A 17,453-nucleotide genomic window follows, 5' to 3' on the forward strand; every position below is an offset into this window, starting at 1 on the left:
TAAATAAATAAATAATGTATCCCTTTTTGTGTTGCTAAGTGCCCCTGTTGCCCTCTGCCACCCCTCGCGCAGCATACAGCAGCTTCCAGCACCTCTGGATGTGGGAGCTATAAAAAGGAATTAGCAGTTTTCATAGAAATAAGTGAATTTTGTGATATGAATGCATAAAGTAGAATAATGTTCAGGAAGATGAGTGAGGTTTAAGGGAAGACAGGAATTGAGCAACTTATGTAATGCTGGAGTGAATGAACATTGTTAAATATAAAACATGTATGCATACTATATGACAGCAATAATGGAAACTGAAATTGCAGTGTTTCCCATCTTTAAGTTACTAAAACACAACCACTATCCCCCACTGAAAAACAAACTGATGTCTCAAAGACAATCCTACTTACTGAGAGACACTGAGAAAATTAAAGTTTTCAAAACACCTTTTAGGTTACATACTTCTGAGAAAGCCTTTGCAAAACTAGCCTCTCCTTCCTGGAATATTTTACCCAAAAGGGTTAGAAAATCTGTGATAATGAAAACCTTCAAGAAAGTGGTTTGGGGATATCTTTTTGGAGAAAATAAATGCAAATGTTCTGGAGGTACAGGGTAATTAAATTTGTGTTTGGTCTCATACGGATGACTAGGGCTTTCGAAACAGTAAACCATGAATTGCTTAAACTCAGTAAATTTGACTTTGGCAACAGTACCATGAAGTAGTTCCAAAGCGACCTTAAAAGTAGGACTATCCATGTCCCTACCACTACATTTTCCTCCATAGGCCTAATTTATACAGCAGTCCCCAATGCTCTGTACTGAGCCCTTTACTGTTGTTCATCGTGTATCACTGCTGCGGTCATTACACTTGGGTTATCCTGCCGTCAGGCGGTCCTGCAGTCGGCCAGAGTTCCAAAGTCTTGGTCCAGCATCGGTTGCTGTCGCCTCCTCCCTGACGTCAGTGCGTCAGGGGTATATAAGAAGCAGCCGACGCCATTTTCTTTAGTCTTTCTTGCCACGCGGTGCCCGAAGCAAAAGCAGTTCACAAGTGCCAGTCGGCCGACTCCTGAAATATCAAATTCGATTTCTGAACCAAAGTCTTCAATAAAGCTAAGTACCCCATTGGGGAAACTTTTTCTTGCCTCAGACCGATGTCAGTAAAAGTTAATAATTGTATTTCTTGTGGGAAGCAAATACCTTATAAGGATTTTCATTCTTACTGTATCCCATGTCTAGGCCCAGATCACGATGTCACTAGTTGTCGGTTTTGTGCTGGATTTAACAAATGCACTATTAAACGTCGGTTTGATTTTGCTCTCCATTACTTTGGCTGAAGGTTTAATTATACAATGCCGTCGGAACAACCGACGACCGGCATGCACAAAAACCGCAAAGATAAAGATAAGGACAGGCATCTGAGGCCAAAAACTGACGACAAAGCCTCTTCTAGGCCAGTCGCCAGTTCGCCGGTTTTCACTGAGGCGCTTTTGCAGCCCCTGACACCCGCTACCTCAGAACCACAGGCCGCAACCGACTCCCACGTGAAGGTGCCTAGGCCTTTGGATACTCAAGGTGTTGGGCCAACGGAGATTAACCCTTCAGATGGGTCTGGAGCCGCAGGCATCGGCTTCTGAGGGTGTTTTCAGGCCTACACAACTTACCATTGCAACTACTGCCAAGACTAAAACTACATTAAAGACAAAGAAGTAAGTACAGCATTCTCCTGGACAGACCTCCATGCCTAAAAAACAGATGCTCAAAATGGCCGAAGACTTGATAACTCTGATCAGGGGTTCCCATCCCCCTCCTGATAAAAAGAGTAGGCAGGATACCGATTATGATTCCTCTGACCAGGTTTCTATATATTCTGATTCCTCTTCAGACCAGGGATATTCTGTACCCCCCTATGAGGACTCTGATGCTGAAGAATCAATTCCTTCAGCCTCTCCTCCTGAGGATTACTCTTTTGGGGAAACTTTACATACCATAAGGGAGCATTTCCATTGGGAGGGCCAGGATTACTTAGAATCCAAGAAAAGGCTCAGAGACTTTCTTTTATTGCCTCAGCACAGGCCCCTTGCTATTCCGCCAGTGTTGGACATTGTGGATGATGTGTTCTCTGAATCTAGTTTAAATCCTGATTCTTTACCCCCAGCTCCAGTCAAGCCAGACAGGTACTACAGAGTCCCTGACTCTCACAAATTTCTTTATAAAAACCCTGTTGCTGACCCAGAAACTATTTCCCAGGGTCCCAAAGGGGTAAAGGCTTCCACAGCTAAAAATCCAGTTACCTCGGATAGGGATTCTAGAGCTTTAGACAGATGGGGGAAGAAAGTTTACACATCAGCAACTTTGGCAGTGAGGGCTTTAAATTGCCAATTTCACATGCTTAAATATCAACAATATTGACTGTCTCAATTAAAACAGAAAACGAGTACACATACAGAACAACCTGATTATAAGGAAATGCAGGATTTATTGCATGCAGCTGAACAAGTGGGAAAACATACTTTGCAATGTGGTTTTGATTCATTAGAAGCTTCTTGTAGAGCAGCAGTTACAGGATCTGTGATTCAAAGGCATGCTTGGTTGAAAGAACAAAGTTTACCAGATCATGTTAAGGCAAAATTATTGGATGCACCTTTGCAGCAAGATAATTTATTTGGCATTAAGGCAGAAGAGGTATTAAAGAAAATGGAGGATAAGACAAAATCTATGCAAACAGTGAAGGATTTCTTACAGGTACAGCCACTACGATTTAGCAGAAATTGGCCTACATAAAATTGGTCCTTTCCAGTGTCTGGCAGGCCACAAAGACACAGATACAGATGCCCAAGAGGCAGATCTCAGCCACAAGACTCTTACCGACCACGACAGTGGGGTGCTTCAACACCAAAAGGAGGTGAGGACAAGTCACAACCTTGCAGGAAACAGTCCCAATGACTTCCCCCTTCCAATGCCAAACTCCTCCCTTTTGGCAGCTCCCTTAGGGGGGAAACTAGCACTTTTTTCTCAAAACTGGCAAGCAATCACCCAAGACAAATGGGTGCTGAATATTGTGTTTCAAGGTTACAGGTTCCATTTTCACATTTTTCCAAGGCTAAAAGGAATGCCAGACCTGCAACAAAATCAATGGGCAGAGGCACAAAAACAAATTACAGCCCTCATGGCCATGAGAGCTATTCATAAAGTACCACAGCAGGAAAAAGGACAAGGATTTTACTCAAGACTCTTCCTGGTCCCCAGAAAGGACAAAGCCTGGAGACCCATTCTGGACCTTTCTACTCTAAATACTTACCTGGATGTTTCGAAATTCAAAATGTTGACACTACAGCATGTTGGGCAAGAAAGCTTGGCTTGTTACTTTGGACATCAAAGAGGCATACCTGCATGTCTCTATCAGACAAAATTGCAGAAGATACCTCAGATTCATAGCTGGTTCAATGCACTACCAATTCTCTGAACTGCCCTTTGGCTTATCTACTGCGCCCAGGGTCTTCACAAAGTGCCTGGCACCAGTAATTGCATTTTGCAGACAAAAAGGAATTCAAATATATCCATACCTGGATGACTGCCTGATTCAAGCAGAGAGCAAGGACATTCTTCTAAAGCATCTGGTGTTCGTAAAAAGATTGTCACCTAGGGTACACAGTAAACAAAAAGAAATCAAAACTAGTGCCCTCACAAGAGATAATATTCCTGGGTGCCAGCTTAAATACAATGGCCCAGATGGCTTATCTCACGCCAGACAAACAAGGACAACTGACTCAGTATTTTCAATTGATGGCAACAAAGTCCCAACTCCCTGCAAGAAAAATTTTGCAGGCCTTGGGATTCATGGCATCCTGCATACTACTAATTCCATATGCAAGACTGCATATGAGGAAATTACAATGGCACCTAAAAAGTGTTTGGTCTCAACACTCTCATAGCTTGGAAACAGTAATACCACTAATTCCCTGCCTACAACAGGAGTTTCGATAGTGGGCACAGGCATGTCACCTCAAAAAGGGTCAGCCTTTCACTCTTCCCACAGCCAGGCAGACTTTAACAACAGATGCTTCGGATTACGCCTGGGGAGCACACATGGCAGGAAAATGTATTCAGGGCAAATGGACCACAGACCAAATGCATCTCCACATCAATCAAAAAGAGATGTTGGCTGTACAAAACGCCCTTACAGCTTTCAAGGATCTTCTGCATCCAGGACAATTACTATTAAGGACAGACAACACCACAGTAATGTGGTACATAAACAAATAAGGGGGCAGTCATTCTTACCCCCTATGCAGACAAGCCATGACCTTGTGGAACACAGCTCTAACCTATCAAGTTCATCTGCAAGCACAATTCCTGCCAGGAAAGAAAAACACTCTGGCAGACGGCTTAAGCAGAAACATCATGGATCCTCACGAGTGGAAATTAAATCCACAAGTCTTCAGCATGATAATGCAAAAATGGGGGTGCCCGGACATAGATCTTTTTGCCTCACCACTGAATTGCCAACTACAAAAATTCTGCACAAGGACTTATCACACACAAGCATGGAAAGTGGATGCTCTTTCGTTCAGCTGGAAAAGCCTAAATGTTTATGCCTTCCCACCTCTGCCTCTCCTTTCAAAGGTACTCCTAAAAGCCAGACAAGAAAAACCACAGATGATTCTGATTGCTCCAGACTGGCCACGCCAGCATTGGTACCCAATCTTAAAGAACTTAGCTCAAGGCCCACCTTGGATTTTGCCTCAAATTCCACACCTTCTGACTCAGCAAAACAATCAGATCCTGCACAGTCACCTCAAAACCTTAAACCTGGCTGCATGGCAGATTCATTAGCCAAACAGACAACTCCTCTCTCTAAAGCTGTTATGGATGTCATTTTAGAGGCCAGGAGGCCTAGCACCAGGAAATCTTATTCAGAAAAGTGGAAGAGATTCTGTGCCTGGAACCAGGCTCAAAACCTTGATCCTCTTGTCCCTAACATTCCTCGGATACTACAATACTTAATTGAGATGCTGGACAAGGGACTATCCTTCTCATCCATTAAGATCCACGCTTCCACCATCTCGGCTCATTACAACACAGATCCTCCTATTTTCTCTCACCCATTGCTAAAGCAGTACCTCATAGGGGCTAAAAACATAAGACTGCCCTGGAGAGCACCAACACCTACTTGGGACCTCAATTTCGTCTTGGAAAAGCTCACTTTGCCTCCTTTTGAGCCAGCCAATTCAGCAGAGTTAAAATATGTGTCATGGAAAACTGCTCTGCTTCTGGCAATAACCTCAGCACGAAGAGTCTCAGAACTGCAGGTACTAATGGCAGTGGAGCCTTTCATCATTTTCCACCAAGACGGTTTCTCTAAGAACAAACCTTTCATTTATGCCTAAGGTGGTATCCAGTGTGGCTCTTAACCAAACTATTTACTTGCCAACATTTTATCCAAATCCCCAGAATAAAGGGGAGAGACTTCTACATTCCTTGGATATACACAGGCAATTGCGCTTCTACTTGGACAAAACAAAAGCTTTCAGAAAAACTGAACAATTGTATCATATGCTGCAGGATCACAGGGAAAGGCTATTTCAAAGCAGACCATTTCAAAGTGGATAGGTCACTGTATCCAGTTCTGCTACACACAGCATGGGAAACCTGTACCATCAAACATTAGGCCACATTCCACCAGGGCAACTGCTACTTCTACTGCCTACCTTAGAGGAGTACCTACCAAAGACATTTTGGATGCTGCAACTTGGAGTTCAGTGCACACCTTTACCAAGCATTACCACTTGCCTCTTTATTCTAGATCCAGAGCTGGTTTTGCCACTGCTGTGCTGCAGGGCCTTATAGCCACATCAAATCCTCTATAGAACCAGCCACCCTGACTCAGTTTTGGGATTCAACCCAAGTGTAATGACTGCAGCAGTGAAACACGATGAACATAGTACAGTTTTGTACCTACCATAAATGTAGATGTTCGAGTGTCTTCACTGCTGCCGTCCTGGTTACCCACCCACCATCTCCTCTTTCTTAGCTGGGTCTTACCTATAACTTTCTACACTATTATACCTATGTGGTGTGTTTGCTGGTTGCTACAGGTTTTGTTTTTACCTTATTGTATGTATTGCCTATCTTTTTGGGGGTACCTGACATCTGGGGCAAGAAAAACTGAAGAAAATGGCGTTGACTGCTTCTTATATACCCCCTAATGCAGTGACATCAGGGAGGAGGCGACAGCAACCGACACCGGACCAAGACTTTGGAACTCTGGCCGACTGCGGGACCGCCTGACGGCAGGATAACCCAAGTGTAATGAGTGCAGCAGTGAAGACACTCGAACATCTACATTTATGGTAGGTACAAAACTGTACTTTCTCTCACAAAGTCCAGATTTCTGTCCCCCACTACAAATTAATTTTCAAATCTAAATAACCTATTTATAGACCCCATATCTCTCATCTCAGCTACCTCACTACGGTTCTTATATTGTATTACATTAACATCTTAAAATCCACCTCCTATTACTAACTGCTCATAATTCTCATTCATTTGAACTTTCTTGGTAAATTAAATGCAATAAAAAAAATTAACATTATAATTTATTTACCTTTATGATAATATCCTGTATGCATATGCTATTCTTCTTATGTAAGTCAGTAAATTTCTGTCTACTTTGCAAACATTTATGACTTTCGTGAGCTGCTTCACTGGTCAGAAATAAACTCCTCAACAATCCCAAAATATACAATGTTATGCTTTTTTTCTCTATCCGCAAGCTTCTTACCCTACCTAATATTCTTGATCCAACAAGCTTTTTCCTGTCATGCTGGTACTGCTATAATAAAAGTCCTTTTTCATCTAAAACTTTGCTATAGTATCTCTCGAGTGATTTCCCTGGTAGCTCGGTTTGCCCTTTACAAAAATGATCTTACCAAATTAGAATATGGTCTTGTCTTCAGCTAAGTATACAACACTGACACACTGCAAATAGCTGGGACACTGGATTTGAATTGTTTAGATATACTAAGGCCTTGTGAACTTTAAATGTTAAGTTGTCTATCTCGCCTTCTTCATTCTTGCTGGTTGGGTTCGGAGCCGATCCTCGGCTCCGACTCGGCCATCTTCAAAAGCTCGAGAGCTGCTTATTGGCTCGAGGCCACCCTATATCCCATGATGCCTGGGGCTAGATACGAAGATCTCGTTTGCTGCTTCTGCTGCGAGGTTGTTCTACTGGCTCAGGTCGTATAAGCTTTATTATTATTGTATTTTTCTTGTCAAAACTGTAATCGTTAGTGTAGAATTAGTCGTTAGTTTAGACTTTTGTATTGTAGCTAGTTTCTTCCTTAGATAAACCGTTACCTTTCCCCAAGAAACTCTGTTAAGTTAGAGTCCCCCTCCCTTCTCTCCCTTTTCCTCAGAAAGGTTCTTTCCGTTTAAGTTAGAGGTTAACCTTTCTCTCTATCTCCTTTCAAAAAAAAAAAAAAAAAAAAAAAGAATTTCTTCTGTTAATCACTGTTCGTGTTTAGTGATAGTTTTCTGTAGTTTTTGTTGTAGTGGTACTTGTAGTGGGTTGTGGTAACTGTAGTGTGTTAAGTTTTACTGTTTGGTTACTTTAACCTATCTGTGTGTGTTCTTGTCCTTGGTTTTCCCCCAGGATGTCCAAGGATCCAAAACCGTCCGGATTCAAGAAGTGTGACTCATGCTGTCAGAAGATGTCTCTGACAAATGGTCACACTTCTTGTGTTTATTGTCTGGGCGCTGTGCATCTGCAGGACTCTTGCTCGATCTGCCATGCCTTCAGTCCAAGAGTCCTGCAGGGAAGTCGTATGACCACCCTAGAAACTGACTTTTTGAATGAATGTAATTTATTAAATAAAATGTTTTTAGAGAGGGGTTACCCCCAGGAATTCAGTAACAAAATTACAGAAGAAGTTATGGAAGGGAGTAAAAGTAGATTTAAACCCATTTGTGGAAGTAACAATCCTATTAATTTGAGTTTAGCCCTACCAGATGGCCTTGATAATTCCATTGCAAATCACCCTGACTGTAGACGAGCCCTGGTCCTTGAATTCAATGCTTTTAATAATAAAATTACTAAGAAAGTAGTTAGTAAAGAATGGACTCGCTTCCTAGAGTTGACAGATTTGGACCAAATGAAAGGGGTTACTTGTAAAATTGTATACAAGAACTCACAATCTTTTAAAAATCTTTTGGAACATGGAGGTCCCGACAAGTGTACCAGGACCAGGAAGGGTACATATAAATGCGGGCATTGTCCACAGTGCACCAGTCTTTTAAATACTGACAGAATTTTTTTAGATAGTAGGCGTAGGTGGATTATTAGTACAGATTATTTTAACTGTGAGAGCAAGGGGGTAGTGTATTTAGGTGTATGTTCAGAATGTAACTCCTTCTATGTTGGGAAAACTGAGAGGCTACTAAAAAGAAGGATTTACGAACACAAATATGAAATCACAATAAAAAAAGAATCAAATGCCTTGTGCAAACATACGGTTATTTGCCCTAACGCTAAATTTTATTTCATGGTTTTTCACTCCACAGCAAGTACAAGTATGACTCAGTCATTGTCCATGCCGGTGTGAACGACCTGAGATGTACCTCCCTGGACTACATGAAAAGAGACATAGAGGAGCTCTCAGATTATGTAGCCCAGGCCGATATGACCCTGACCCTGAGCAGTATCCTACCCTCACCAAGAATGATGCCACAATACAGAGACAAAATGATCAGCTTTAATAATTGGCTTAATTACTGGTGTCATTCTAAGGGGATCCAATGTCTGTCTGCCTGGGATGACATGCTTGACAAGCCACGCTGCTTCGCAAGGGATGGATTGCACCTGTCACCCCTGGGCTTCCGGATATTGGCAAAGGTTCTTGCCATCCCCATAGTGCCTTTTTTAGGCAAGGCTCAAATGATAAACCTACCGCCCTAGAAAACAAAAATGGAGAAAAACTAAGGGTAATACTGCTCAATGCCAGAAGTCTAAACCTCAAGATGCACGCTCAAGCCCTCCTCAGTATGGAGAACATCGATGTCTGTGCTGTGACTGAAACCTGGTTCAAGGCTCCTGAGAGCACCCCAGCACTATCAGATTATACCTCATATCATGCTCCGCCCCAACCGGACGAACCACAAAAGGAGGGGGAGTATCCATATTCATAAAGGATACCCACACCTCCAGGTTAGTGGCAACGCACGAAGCATCGGAGACCATCCAGGTGCAATTAACCATAGGTAAAACTGCCCTACAGTTTGTAACATGCTACAGACCACCTTCTCAAACTCAGGAAACCCACACAGCCTTCCTGAAGACACTGGAGAGTATGAATGTCTCTCCAAACACCATCATATTGGGTGACTTCAACTACCCAAACATAGTCTGGGAACATTACTCAAGCCTCAACACCCTAGCCCAAAGGTTCCTGGAGTTCATAAACTCAAATGCTATGGAACAACTTGTCACCATTCCCACAAGAGGAGAAAATATACTAGACCTGATCATCACAAACATGGGGACAAAATGCTCCACACCGGAAGTATATCCCTCATTGGTGAGATCAGACCATAAATTAATCTCACTGGAGATCCACATCCCGCCCCACCCCAGCAAAAGACCACAGTGAAGAACTTCTCAAAAGCAAACTTCACACTTCTTAAGACTGGAGTGGTATCCTTCAAGGCCCCCGAGCCAGTGGAAACCACAACCCACGCTGCTGAAACCCTTACAAATGCCTTCTACAAGCACCTCCAGGAATGTATGGATCAAGCAATCCCTAATAAAATCAAGACCCTTTCCACCAAAGGCAGGCCCAGTCTGGTGGACCCCAGCCATAAACAAACTCTACAACAAGAGGAGAAAGCTACTACATGACAGAGCAAAATCCCTAAAAGGGAAGGCATCTCTGATCAATACTAGCAAAAAACTACGATCACTCATAAAATCATCCAAGGCCAACTTTGAGAGAAAAATCGCTAATGACACAAAAGACAATCATAAGGCCTTCTTTAGCTATGTTAGAAACCTGGGTGGAAACTCCCAGATATGCTCAGAATTAGTCCAAAATGATAAAAAAATCACTGAACCCACAGACATTGCCAACATACTGGCAGACAGGTTCAGTGCAAATTTCTCCCCTCCCTCCCCCCAAAAGGAGAAATATCTATCCCACCAGAGTCTAGCCTCCCAAACATCTCAGATGCCCAGGTGAGAGCTGCTCTCTCTAAAGCAAAAAACACAGCATCAATGGGACCGGACGGTGTCCCCGGCTGTGTGCTACACGAACTCAATGAGGAACTAAACCCACACATAAGGCTGCTGTTTAATCTTAGCCTTACTACAGGATCACTCCAAAGAATGGCGACGGCAACTGTGGTCCCACTCCACAAAGGCGGTGCTTCTACGGACCCTGAAATTACCGCCCATAAGCTTGACGAGCCTTGTCTGCAAAGCTATGGAGAGGATCATAATGGAACTCATAAATAAAGACATTGGGGACCTACAGACACTGGATCCTACCCAATTTGGCTTTGTCAAGGGCAGATCCTGCCTCTTGAACTTGTTCGACTTTTTCAAAACAGTCACTAAGGCCATTGATGAGGGTAAGGCAGTTCACACAGCCTACCTTGACCTAGCAAAGCGTTGACACAATACCCCACTCGGGCATCATAGAAAAGCTCACCAGCTTAGATGTAAACCCATATGTCACAAGATGGGTTGCAAACTGGCTCAAGGACAGAACACACAGGGTTAGAGTTGCTGGTGCCATGTCAGACTCTAAGCCAGTCACGAGCGGTGTCCCACAGGGCTCAGTCCTGGGCCCCTCTTGTTCGGCATTTATTTTTCTGAAGTGCAGGCAAACATAGGGGATTGTGGCTGACAAAATTTGCAGATGACTGCAAACTGGGCACCATAATTGACACTCCATCAGACACAGACATCCTCCAGAGAGGTCTCATAGAAATGGATAACTGGTGCCAGAGCCATGGCCTTAAGCTAAATGCCAAAAATGTATAGTCATACCCTTTGGGAAAAACAAGGTAACCCCTAATTACCACATAGGTGGTAATCCATTAAACACGGAAGAAGTTATCAGGGACCTGGGGACCCAAGTTGACAGTAACCTCTCTTTGACACTCACATTGCCAAAGTGATCAAGACCACCTTCTACATTGACCACCTGATCATGAAGGGATTCACATCCAGATCAGGAGAGGTCATTGTACCCTGTACTCTTCACTTATCAGACCAATGATTGAGTACAACGCCCCATTCGAATGTACCTTACCCAACACCTGCAACAGCTGGAAAGAACCCAAAAATTCCTCACCAAAAGGATAGAAGGGCTCAAACATATGTGATACGATGCCCGACTGAAGAAACTCCAGCTCTATTCAGTCGCATACCGTCTGCTCAGAGGTGATCTGTGCCTGACATACAAGGCCATGTCCAACCCGGAATTAATGGACATGCTCCACCTCAAAAAATCCAAATCCACCAGAGCCACGAGAGCAAGAGACTTAAACCTCAACACGGATATAAATAGGACGTGCTGGAGGGACAGATTCATCACCCGGAGACTCCCTACACTATGGAACAGAATCCCAATCCATGTGAGGCAGAGCCCCTCACTAACTCTGTTCAAGAGAAATCTTGACGAGTGGATGGGAGATCGTAGGTTTACCCCGGGAATCATCTCTGTATCACTGCTGGACAGAGGCACAGCAAACTAATGGGTATAGTATTCTCATCCTAAGGGGTGGTGAAAGCCACACACACTCTGGCTAGGCTTATAAATGCCCTAGGGCAGATAGCCTAGTATGAACCTATGAACCTATGAACAGGTCAAGAAGGATGTGAGGGGAGGGTTATGGGAAGAAAGGTTAGAATACAGAGAACTATGGTGGCAAATTTCCCTGGATGCTAGTACCCCCCCGGGACTTAATGAATTTATTTCCATTGTACCACTTCTAAAATTAAAAGCAGGGAAAATATAAAATGCATTTTATATTTTAACCAGTAGATGGCAGGCTAATTACACAAAAACATTTTTTAAACAAAACCTAATAATTATTGTTTCATTCTAATAGGGAATTTTAAAATAATTTCTTATCTAATGAATTTATAAGGTTTTTAGTAAACACAATTTTTTTGTGAAATGACTCAATATGAGTGCATTTTAGTTATTTATTATTAAAGAATTGTTTTTATGAGTAATTAATATTGACTTGAGTGGTGATAACGTTTTAGGAAAAAGTTTTAATTAACTACCTCAGTAGGGATTCACTGTGATTGGTTATTTTGTATATAATGAGTGTTTAAAAGCTTAATACAAGTTTCTATTGATTATCTGATGAAGTCATTGTATTGGGACGAAAACGCAGTGTGTTTCAATGGCATTAATGTATGGTGTTTGCTGAGCTTTCCGTGGATTATTGAATAAAGCCTTATAAAGGATTTTTTTTGTTTTCGGCTCTTCTGCAGTATTGGCACTTGTTTTGGTTCTGAGTTTATTTGTTGTGTCATTTCCTTTTCTTTTATTTCTGAAGTTTTACTGTTTGGTTACTTTAACCTCTCTGTGTGTGTTCTTGTCCTTGGTTTTCCCCCAGGATGTCCAAGGATCCAAAACCGTCCGGATTCAAGAAGTGTGACTCATGCTGTCAGAAGATGTCTCTGACAGATGGTCACACTTCTTGTGTTTATTGTATGGGCGCTGTGCACCTGCAGGACTCTTGCTCGATCTGCCATGCCTTCAGTCCAAGAGTCCTGCAGGAGCGCAAAAATAAATTGATCCTAAGGGGTATGCTTAAACCCCAAGATTCACTGGCGAAGGCTCAGCCCGTGAAATCTTCCAGGCCACCTAAACTGTCGGCTCCCAGTTCGGAGCCATCGTTGGGTGAAGCCACACAATCCATCTCGGCTCTGGCTGGAACTGATGTCCCTCCCTCCCAGTCGGCTCCGACACGGTCTTCGGAGCCGGCTGAGAGTTGAAAGAGATCCAGGTCTCCTTCTGTGGAGTCGATACATTCAGCTCCGAAGTCGCCCCTGCTCCAATTGGAGCATAGTCATTGATCATCCCACTCTTCTCGGTCCTCTAGACTTTCGGACCATGACTTGGAAAGAGTGGTCAGTAGGCTGTTAAAATTGCAGGCCCTAGCCAAAATGTTGTCCAGCCCTCTACATCAGGAGTCAGCTCCGTCCACAGCTGTAGATATTCCTCCTCCAACTCATCCTATGAGCTCGGAGCCAGAGTTCATTGGGGTTCAAGTCGTGGAACCGTCGGTGTTGATACCCTCTCTTTCGGTTCCGTCGTCAGCTCCGATCCCTTCCATGGTACCTTCCCTGGAGGGATATGGGTGCCAAGACTCCCTCGTTGGCTCCAAGGGGGTGAGTGGCATCGGACCCTTGTCCGATCCCGCTGTCCCTCTCGGTGCTTTGGCTCAGGTGAGCTCGGCTCCCACATCTGCCTCGGAGCCATCCCCCTCGGTGTGGGGAGGGCTTCTGGTTTCTTCAGAGCCTGAGCCTTCTCTGCGTCCGGGCAGGGACACCTTCGAGGTGATGAGGAGTGTACTGGCCCCTGAGTCAGTCCCACAATCGACCCCATCGGCTCCTCCCCCTAGGATGCCTGCTTCAGCCTCTGCCCCTCTTCCAGACCCCAAGCGTGGGAATCCAGCACTCCAGGACACCCCTTTGGGTGTATCCTCCTCTTCCGAGGCCTCCCCTAATCATTCAGAGGAGCCACCTCGCAAGAGGAAGCATGTTGACTCCCCCGAGTCTGTCACATCAGTTACTGACTTAGAGGAGTCGGAAGGGTCCCCAAGATCTCTCTCTGAAGATGTCTCCTTCACAGACATCCTTGAGATGCTTAAGCAGAGGGGAAACTGGACTACCCTAAGCCCTTCCGAGGATGTCGGTATTCCTGGACGCATTTGGATACCGACCTTCCACCTCCTGGGTGTCTCCGCCTTTCGACCCACTGATGTCTGTGGTAGCTCGGAAGGCGTGGACGGCTCCAGACACAGTGGAACCGACCCCTAGAAGACCTGACAAGTTCATTACTGCCCCGCAGGACAAACAGTTCTTGACCAAGGGTGTCCCCGTTGATGCCATGGTGGTAGCAGCAACCACAAAGAAGAGTTGGCTGAAACTTCTTCATCTGTCCATCCCCCTAACAAAGAGTCCAGGACGATGGACAGATATGGGAAGCGGATGTTCTCTTCAGCGACCTTTTCCTTGCGGTCCCTGAATTACCTGTGCCACTTTACCAGTCTTCAGAGGGATCTCCTGAAAGAGCTTGGAGATACCCTCCAAGATCCATCAGCTGAGGGGGCCCAGACTAAGGCAGCCTCCCAGCTGGCGACTCTTAATTCAGTGGTAAACTTCTCCATGAGACTCATTTCATATGCAGCCGATGGTGCAAGTAGAGGGGCAGGCACAGGCGTGGCCCTAAGGAGGCACGCTTGGATGTGGCTATGTAACTTTGCGGAACCTTTCAGAGCATCTTTCACCAACACCCCTTTTGATGGTTCCTCTCTCTTCGGATCACAGGTGAAAGATACCCTTACCAGGTGTGAGCAGGAAGGCAAGACTCTCTCTGCCGTAGGAGTCCGCTTTTCCACTCCTTTCAGACCATATACTAAGGGTCAGAAGAGTGGAAAGATGTGGTTCCAGAAATCCCAAGGAGCCTTGCCAGACACACGTGGTGAGTTTCCCTCCAGGGGCAGAGGAGGGAACAATAACAGACGCCGCCCTTGTGGCAGAGGGGGTCCGCAAAACCTGGACAGCAGAGAATCTTTCTCTGACAAGCCCTTCCAGCATCCCTGGAGGGTTGTCCGGCTGTTCACCTCTTGAGGTAGTCGGGGGAAGATTATCGCTGTACCCAAGAGCCTGGTAAGACATAACACAAGACAAATGGGTACAATCCATCATATCCGGAGGCTACAGAATTCCCTTCGTTCACACCCCCTTAAGGTCAAACAAGTCCCTTCCAGATGTTCCACCCAATCTAAGGGACCAAGCAGTGTAAGAAGTCTCAAAACTGCTAAGAAAAAGGGCCATCCACCAAGTCCCAGCAGACCAACAAGGATCCGGAATTTACTCAAGGTTCTTTTTGCTACCAAAAAAGACAAAGGACTGGAGACCCATTTTGGATCTCAGCAGACTAAACAAGTCTGTACAAAGAACGAAGTTCCGTATGGTCACGCTTCAGTCCATTTTACCCTTTCTGGGTCAGGACAATTGGATGTGCTCCATAGATCTTCAGGATGCGTACTACCACATCAAAATGGACAGACGCTCCTGAAGATTCCTTCGCTTCCAGCTGGGAACCAGCCATTATCAGTTCAGAGCTCTGCCCTTTGGTCTCACCACAGCCCCCAGGGTGTTTACCAAATGTTTGGCAGTAGTTACTGCTCACCTGAGACGGCAAGGATTCCAGGTGTTTCCATATCTCGACGACTGGCTCCTCACTGCTACCACCAGACATCACCTTCTGCGAGCCAGAGACTGCACCATTGACACTTGCTCCAGGCTAGGTATCACAATAAATTTCGAAAAGTCTGCATTGTCGCCCTGTCAATCTATCACCTTTATAGGCTTAAATTTAATACCAAAGACATGTTAGCAAGCCTTCCACCAGACAAGGTGTTAGTGATTCGTCAGCATGTCAAGGTTTTATTAGCATGCAAAAGGATTTAAGCCAGGTTTGTACTTCAAACGCTAGGTCTCATGACAGCAGTGATCGTACTTGTCCCTCTAGCTCAGTTTCACATGAGGATTCTCCAGTGGCTTCTTTTCACCCAGTGGTCCTTCCAGCAACTTCCCATGTCTTACATAATTATGATCACTCAGGCATGTAAGAAGCATCTTGCGTGGTGGATGGTCTCCACATCAGTGCTCCACGGCAAACCATTTGTTTTCCCCCCTCCAGTGGCTGCAGTGACCACGGACACCTCCCTGATTGGATTGGGGGGGCATTATCAGAGCAGAACAGTCCAAGTCACCTGGCAACCTCATGAGTATCATCTGCACATAAATGTCTTGGAGATGAGGGCCGTGCTCTAAGCGTTGCAGGCTCTTCAGGACTCTCTTCCTACTGGGACCATTGCAGTTCAAATGGACAATATGTCCGTAGTGTGGTACATCAACAAGCAGGGCGGAATCCGGTCCTACCCCCTATGTCGAGAAGCACTCAGACTCTGGCAGTGGGCAATCTCTTCCCAATGGTTTCTGATTGCAACGCACATCCCTGGGAGGTCCAACGTCATAGCAGACAGACTGAGCAGAGCAATTCTCATGCCTCACAAGTGGTCTCTGAACCAGGTAGTTGCAGACCAAATCTTCCGCAAATGGGGCCAACCTTGCTGCGACCTTTTTGCAACTCCCTTCAACAGCAAGTGCAGCAATTTCTTCTCTCTCCTTCCACTTCCCGGGCATTCCTCCAGAGATGCTCTAGTCCACGATTGGCCCCAGGGGCTTCTTTATGCATTCCCTCCTTTCCTCCTCATACCGAAGCTAATTCAGAAGGCTACCGTTTTGGGTTGCAAAATGATCCTCATTGCTCCTTACTGACCTCGACTAATATGGTTTCCATTCCTGCATCGCTATCTTCTCGAACAGCCTTGGACTCTGGACCTAGTTCCAGACTTCCTGATTCATCAATCTGGCAGGCTGCACCAATCTCTGCACTCTCTCCAGCTCACAGCTTGGTTGCTCCACTTCCAACCTTAGCCAGGCTCCCAGATATCTCCCCCTCTGTGTGCAAAATCCTTTTGTCATCACACAAGTCTATGACCAGAAAAACTTGCGCTAGTAAGTGAAAGCGTTTTTCTTCCTGGGCAGAGGCAAAAAGTATAGACCCCTTTTCAGCCCCCGTACACTCCATTTTGGAATTTCTCGCGGAGCTCTTCCATGCTGGGTCTGCTTCCGCTACAATTAGAGTTCAGTTGGCGGCAATTTCAAATTTTCACATTGGCCTGTCGAAAAACAATATCATGTCCCATAAGCTGTGTAAAGCCTTTATCAAAGGAACCACTCTGTTCAGGCCCCCAGTGAGAGATCCTCCACCACTGTGGGATCTAAATTTGATTTTAGCTTCGCTAATTTTGCCCCCTTTCGAACCTGCAGCTTCTTGTTCACTGAAGTTCTTATCTTGGAAAACACTTTTTCTGGTAGCTATTACTTTAGCCAGAAGAGTTTCGGAACTACAGGCTCTTTCTATCTGTCGCCCGTACCTCGTTTTCCACAATGACAGGGTTGCACTTAGGACTAATCCTTCCTTCCTTCCAAAGGTCTCTTCAGAGAGTAACTTGAATCAGTCCATAGACCTTCCTGTGTTTTTCCCTAACCACTCCAGCAGGGCGGAATATAAGTTGCATCAATTAGACGTTCATAGGCAACTACGCTTTTATTTACATAGAACCAAAGACGTTAGAAAATCAGATCAACT

The 17,453-nt window shown here is 44.9% G+C and overlaps 1 protein-coding gene across 1 annotated transcript in view; it reads left to right on the top strand.

The window, feature by feature from the left end:
• DCAF4 (DDB1 and CUL4 associated factor 4) overlaps positions 1–17,453 on the top strand; it is a 693,896-nt gene that overhangs the window by 482,139 nt on the left and 194,304 nt on the right. The gene's annotated exons all lie outside the window — the stretch shown is intronic.

Source organism: Protopterus annectens, chromosome 6.part0 (assembly GCF_019279795.1).
Source record: "Protopterus annectens isolate FY-2018-M chromosome 6.part0, PAN1.0, whole genome shotgun sequence".
Lineage (NCBI taxonomy): Eukaryota > Metazoa > Chordata > Ceratodontiformes > Protopteridae > Protopterus > Protopterus annectens.